Below are 6647 nucleotides of genomic sequence, written 5' to 3'. Positions count from 1 at the left end.
CTGTGCTACCGCCGCTTGCTCTGGTGGAGTTCTGGAGTCGACGGTGAGCGCGTTTGGGGATCGATATATCGCGTCTTAACGAGACGCGATATATCGATCCCGGATAAATCGATTGCTACCTGCCAATACGGTGGGTAGTGAAGACGTACCCTAAGGGATTACCACTCTCCGTGTGCTATACTGCCACTGCAGGAGTCAGCAAGAGTGCTTAAGCCTGATTCCCCCTTGTTTATAAAATAGAGGGGGTGGCTCACAGACTGTTCTCTAAGTCTGTGCAGCTTGCTCCTCTCTTCTCTCCCTCCTAATCAGAAATAGCCAAACTTTGGTGTCTTACTGGGCAGACTACAAAAGACACCTGTTTGAGAGGGGGTTTGGAGAAGTCTGAGGGTATGCTTCGTGGATAATGGAAAGAAGTAGCTGGCTGGCTGAGTTGCTGTGGAACTGATTGTTTTAATGCTGCCGAGACTTGATTTTATTGTATATAGTGTATATTTAACTGCTAAGGAACCTAGAACCTTGGATTGGTGTGTCTATTTTCAGTCTAAAATAAATAAATCATGTGCTGAAAGAGTAGTGACGTCAGTGCTCTCAGCTCCCATCCCCGCATGGACTTGTATCAGTTTCTGATTGCTGGACAGCTGAGTGAGTGAGTATATGCAGAGGGAGAAAATTAAAAGAATATGAAATAGGGAGGAAGAAAACTACACAGGGTGTAGGGGGGAGAAAAGGAAGAATTGCATCAAAAAGAGAGATGTAATGAATGCGAGACCACTAATAGCAGAAGGAAATAAATTGGAATGAAGGAACAAGAGACATGAAGAACACAGCAAGTTAATTTTTTATTAAATTTGGACACTACAGTGTGACAAATACAAATTGATTCTATAGTGACAATGTTCTCTTGTGTAGTCCATAAAATTCTTTTAGAATTCCCTTCAGTTTACCAAAACTGCTTATGTATGTACCTTGAAAGCTTGCATCACAACAGAAGTTGGTCCAATAAAATGGATTCTCACCCACATTGTCTCTCTACTATGATGGGTCTGACATGGCTACCACAACACTGTGTATGTACATATCTGACAGAAACAATTCTGCTAAATTGAGTGAGGTTATAGGAGAACCTTGAGTTGCCCATAAAATGCTACCTAGGCCACTTCCAGGCCTGAGAGAGGGGGATTGTAATGTGGCAAAGAGGTCTGTCAGTTGGGACATAGAGTTAACTAGGCAGGTGCAGCTGAGCCAATTGTACCCCTTTTTGAGAGCTTTCATTCATTGTAGTCCCATAATTTTTCTATTTTTCTCACAAATATGGCATCCCCTTGTTTCAGTTTTTGAAAACTAACTATATCAGAAATAATCATAAAACTGAGATTATAGAAAGCTATTGGGTAACTGTATGCTGATCGAGCTCAAAGGAACCTTGCTAGGTAAGTGTGGCAAGAGCATTCATCCCCAAGAGTTGAGGATCGCTTCTCCATTTCATGCTTGGACCCCTGTAGTCCAACGTGTGTGTATGACTTAACATCCAGATGTGAAACGTGCTTTCTAATTTCTTAAGGAGTAATAACCCTATTGGATGTGTATTCTGCATTCCTCCAAGATGTAGTTGACTTAATGTACTGAAGTATGTGCATCCAAAAGTACAGTAGTGTAGCTTGACTGCCAATGTAGTATTCATATTGTTACTGATTTTTAGTTCATGTAAACATCCTACACTCAGCTATAAAACATGGAACGGCTGGGAGGTGGATGTTTACTTCAACTGACTTGGAAAGGCAGCCTTCCTGAATAATCAAGTAACCTATTGGCAAGAAGAGACTATGCAGTGGTTTGATTCAATAATATTCAAATAAGTTCTTCTAAAGTAATGAAACCTATAAAAGTATTTGTCATATAAAAGCCTTAGTATTGCAACTCAAATGTTATCTGCCTATATGGTTTGACATATACTAGTCAATTTTTTGGCAATAATTGCTGTTGTTGTGATTATTTTTTTTTTTTAAACATGCAAATAAAATTGAAGAAATCTGCCTCTATTGTGTTTGGAAAATAGTTGTAATTGAATGTAGTTATTGTAAGGTAGATGAATATAGGTTTAAGTAACTTCAAATATTGCCATTGTTGTACATCTGGTCTGTGGGAATATTCCTGTACTGTCTCTCTGAATTATTTATATATCTCTTATTTATTTATTTATTTATTAAATACTTAGTGTGGTAGAGTCTAAAGCGTACAGCGAGGGTGGGTTCTGTTTGCACTGTTCAGAACCAAAAATGATGGTTCCTGTCCCAAAGAGCTTACAGTCTGAGAAAAGATGGCAAGACAAGTAAGTGAGCTGGGAGTAGGGGAGACAGATAACAAGTCTGATAGGGTGTGTGCAGTTCTGGGCCAGTTAGTAGTAGTAATCACAACTTGCCACTTACCCAATCATTGTCAGTTTCAAATATACAAGAAAAATGCAAATGGAAAAAAGAAACTATTAGCTTTGTGATGAATTATTCAGATGTAACACATCCTTGTCAGCCTTTCCCCTCCCCACCATATTCCATAGAAACCTACATTTGGTGGCAGTCAGTGAAATGTCTTTGGGTTTGAAAGGAAAGAGCAAGTGACTTCAGTTTTTTAAAATACAGGTTGTCCTCAGACAAATGACACAATTTATTCCTCAGAATTGCGTTGTAAGTCGAAACGTAAGTCAAAACTGCTTTTCCCATAGGAATCAATGGTCTGAAAGGGGGATTGGTTCCTGAACCAAGGTTTGATGCACTGTTTTCACCACAATAACCCAGTTTTTTGTACTAAATGAATTATAGATGACTAATGTTGCAACATCAATGTATTTACTGTACACTGTATTTTGTAAACAGCATTCAAATAAACTTCAACTCACATATGCTGCTCAGAATACTGGCAACACAGGCTCAGAAAGCCAGTGAGAATGGCACACATCCTGAGCCTCAGCCAATCAGTGTTCAAGCTTTCTGGTTGCTGAGCCCGGGCTCAGCCAATCAAAAGTGGCAACCCTACTTGGCAACACGCTACCCTGCTGCCTCAAAGCCAATCAGAAGCGACCCCTTACAGCTCCATACCAGTATAACACAAACAGGAAGTTATTTCAAGCAAACTTTCTGCAAATCGAGCGTCGTGAGGGCGAAACGGGCAGTCAATTTAAAAGCTTCATAAATGGCATCCGACATAAGTCGGGTGTTGTAAGTCTGAGGACTCCCTGTAATTAATACTTGGCATCATGGCAAGCCTTTTGGAAACCGATGACTGTTACTAAAAGCTGATTTGAAATATAGTTTCATAATTTAGCATTGGGAGAATGAGAGCAAGATGTAACAAGTTAAGAAGGAAAAAAATTAATAGGTATAAAATATTTTGAAGATGTTCAGACTGAAGGGGTGGGTCTGTTCTAATGTATAGGTAAGTTTTTCCTAAAATGACACACATGCAATACTAACATTTAAAAGTTACATGCAACTAATACAGTGGTTCCTGTACTGTACACAAATACTTTGTGCAAGGATCACTGCTACATCTTTAGAAAGCTGTTAGGAGCCACCAACAACTTGTCACCCTAACAAACTTTCCACTATTTTATTTACTTGTTTATCCATACACAAGTCACACAGATATTGTGTAACATGCCATTATTGCTGAGGCATACGTTATCTCGGGGGACAGAGCATTAATTTAACTTTAATTTTAAAACCTCAATCTTTTAGGAAAGATCCATGACTAGGGCTCGTAGGTGCTACAGTGATACAAATAAATTAACAGGAAAGTTTTATACATAACACTTTTCTTCCACCAGTATGAACCAGAAATAAGCAGGGCTACACAACAGGAAGAAAGTGTAAAGAGAAGTTTATCTGATTCTTCTTGGAACTATATACACACTTTGAAGAGTCATAGTAAACACTTGCATTTGTTTAGAGTCTCATAATCTCCAGTTTGCTTCCAAACTGGTTTGTTTAAAAAAAAAAAAAAAATTCAGAAAAGCCTTTGTACACATTTGCTGAGAACACTTGAATGCATTTTGTGCATGGGTTCTGTGTGTGTGAAAATAACAGAACACCACTAGCTGTCACCTTCAGCCCCCAACTAAAACCTCTCCAGCGCATCATTAGAGATCTACAACCTATCCTGAAAGATGATCCTTTACTCTCACAGATCTTGGGAGACAGACCTGTCCTTGCTTACAGACAACCCCCCAACCTAAAGCAAATACTCACCAGCAACCACACATCACTGAACAAAAACACTGACCCAGGAACTTATCCTTGTAACAAAGCCCGATGCCAACTCTGTCCACATATCTATTCAAGTGACACCATCATAGGGCCTAATCACATCAGCCATACCATCAGGGGCTCGTTCACCTGCACATCTACCAATGTGATATATGCCATCATGTGCCAGCAATGCCCCTCTGCCATGTACATTGGCCAAACCGGACAGTCTCTACGCAAAAGAATTAATGGACACAAATCTGACATCAGGAATCATAATACTCAAAAACCAGTGGGAGAACACTTTAACCTGTCTGGCCATTCTATGACAGACCTGCGGGTGGCTATCTTAAAACAGAAAAACTTCAAAAACAGACTCCAACGAGAGACTGCTGAGCTGGAATTGATATGCAAACTAGACACAATCAACTCAGGGCTAAACAGGGATTGGGAATGGCTGAGCCATTACAAACATTGACTCTATCTCCCCTTGTAAGTATTCTCACACTTGCTTCTTATCAAAGTGTCTGTACTGGGTTACCTTGATTATCACTTCAAAAGTTTTTTTCTCTTACTTAATTGGCCTCTCAGAGTTGGTAAGACAACTCCCACCTGTTCATGCTCTCTGTATGTGTGTATATATATCTCCTCGATATGTTTCACTCAATATGCATCCGAAGAAGTGGGTTGTAGCCCACGAAAGCTTATGCTCTAATAAATTTGTTAGTCTCTAAGGTGCCACAAGTACTCCTGTTCTTTTTGCGGATACAGACTAACACGGCTGCTACTCTGAAACCTGTGTGTGTGTGTGTGTGTGTGTGTGTGTGTAAAATAAACTCTATAACAAATACCTTATTTAATGTATAAATTCTGGCTTTTCCATAGTTTATATTTGAATTAAGTGTGTGCATTGACTACAGAAAACAAAGCAAACAAGTTTTCTAAATATATGGTAAACTAGTGAAATATCAAGAAGGCATATGAACTTCTTTGTTTGATGTCATGTTTGTTATTTTAGCACATAGGACCCCCAGTCATGGACCAGAACCCCATTGTGCTTAGCACTTTACAGGCAGAACAAAGAGACAGTCCCTGCCCCCAAAGAGTTTGCTTGTGTTACCAAGAAGTGAACAGTTTTCCTTTGCCTATATAGAATCATAGAAACGCAGGTCTTCCAGGGACGTCAAGTAGTCCTCTAGTCCAGACCCCTCCTTCCCCCTACACTGATCTAGGATTAAGTATACCTAGACCTCATATATGTACTATGCATAATGCATATATTGTGAACTAGTTTTCTTACGTACAAGTCATAAAAGCTGTCTTATGCCATTAAGTTAAAAAAGACTTTAATTCATTACAAATTTTCCTTCCCGAAGCATAACTACATACTTAGATTAGATGTGTATATCTAGAAATCTATGGAAATAAATATTGTCATTCTTGAGCAAGTTAGTGTCTCTAGCTTGTTTCTCCCTTTCTGCTACTGTCTGTTTAAAAGAGCTGCCCTTATGGTAGCTCTCACAGTATCAGAGATGACACCATTTTGCTGAGTTGCTAATGTATCTTTGGCACCCCCAATTTTTTCCTGTTTTAGAAATGTCCTCCAAAGGCTGCAACACTCTGAAAACTCCAGCGAATGGGCTGGGTGATACAAGGGGTATTGGGATTGCTTATGCCTATCACATTGTTCCTTTGCTGGTTCTACAGAGATACCTGCTCTTGAAACCTTGCTATCAAGACTCGTGCTCTGTTTCAGTTGTAGATGAGCGGATGCTGTCACTACACACTCAACGTCCTGGGTGCTTGTTGGCTTTGTTACCCAGCCAAGGAACTGTCATGACTCTTGGTGTGTTTTGGTTTTGATGGGATATTTCAAAACTGTCACGAGGGTGTTAAATTGTGGTTTTGCCAACGTTAACAGAATTCCTGTGTTAGCACTTAAATGTGGGGTGGGGGGAGTGATACTTTTCAGTAAATATTTGGCGATCACATTAATTTCACAATATTTGCTTCACAAGTCTTTAATTGTGCTTTTCATAGCACGTTAATTGAAACAAATTTCTAATAGGTCTGAAGGGGCTTAAACTGCTGCATTTACATGCAGCCCAGGGTCACTAAAAGGTACTGGAGAGGGAGATATGCTTATTCAGAGCAGCATTGTTAAGTCTGTTGTCTAAGGTTCTGATTTTTAAAAAAAAATCCTTATTCAGAGCAGCACATAAGTGCCATTGACTTAAGTGGTACTTAAGTACATGTTCAAGTGCTGCCCTTGAATAGGGATCATTTCCTGAGTTAGGGTCCTTAGACAATAGGCAGCAATTAACTTGAAAATGTAATTAAAGTGATGCTGTTTTGTTGTCAAGAAACCCTTGTTGGGTTGGCAGTAAGGTAAGGGGATGAGCCGCTTGA

Source organism: Terrapene carolina, unplaced genomic scaffold, assembly GCF_002925995.2.
Source record: "Terrapene carolina triunguis isolate 2854851 unplaced genomic scaffold, T_m_triunguis-2.0 Scaffold58, whole genome shotgun sequence".
NCBI lineage: Eukaryota > Metazoa > Chordata > Testudines > Emydidae > Terrapene > Terrapene triunguis.
Note: the sequence above shows the minus strand (reverse complement) of the source record.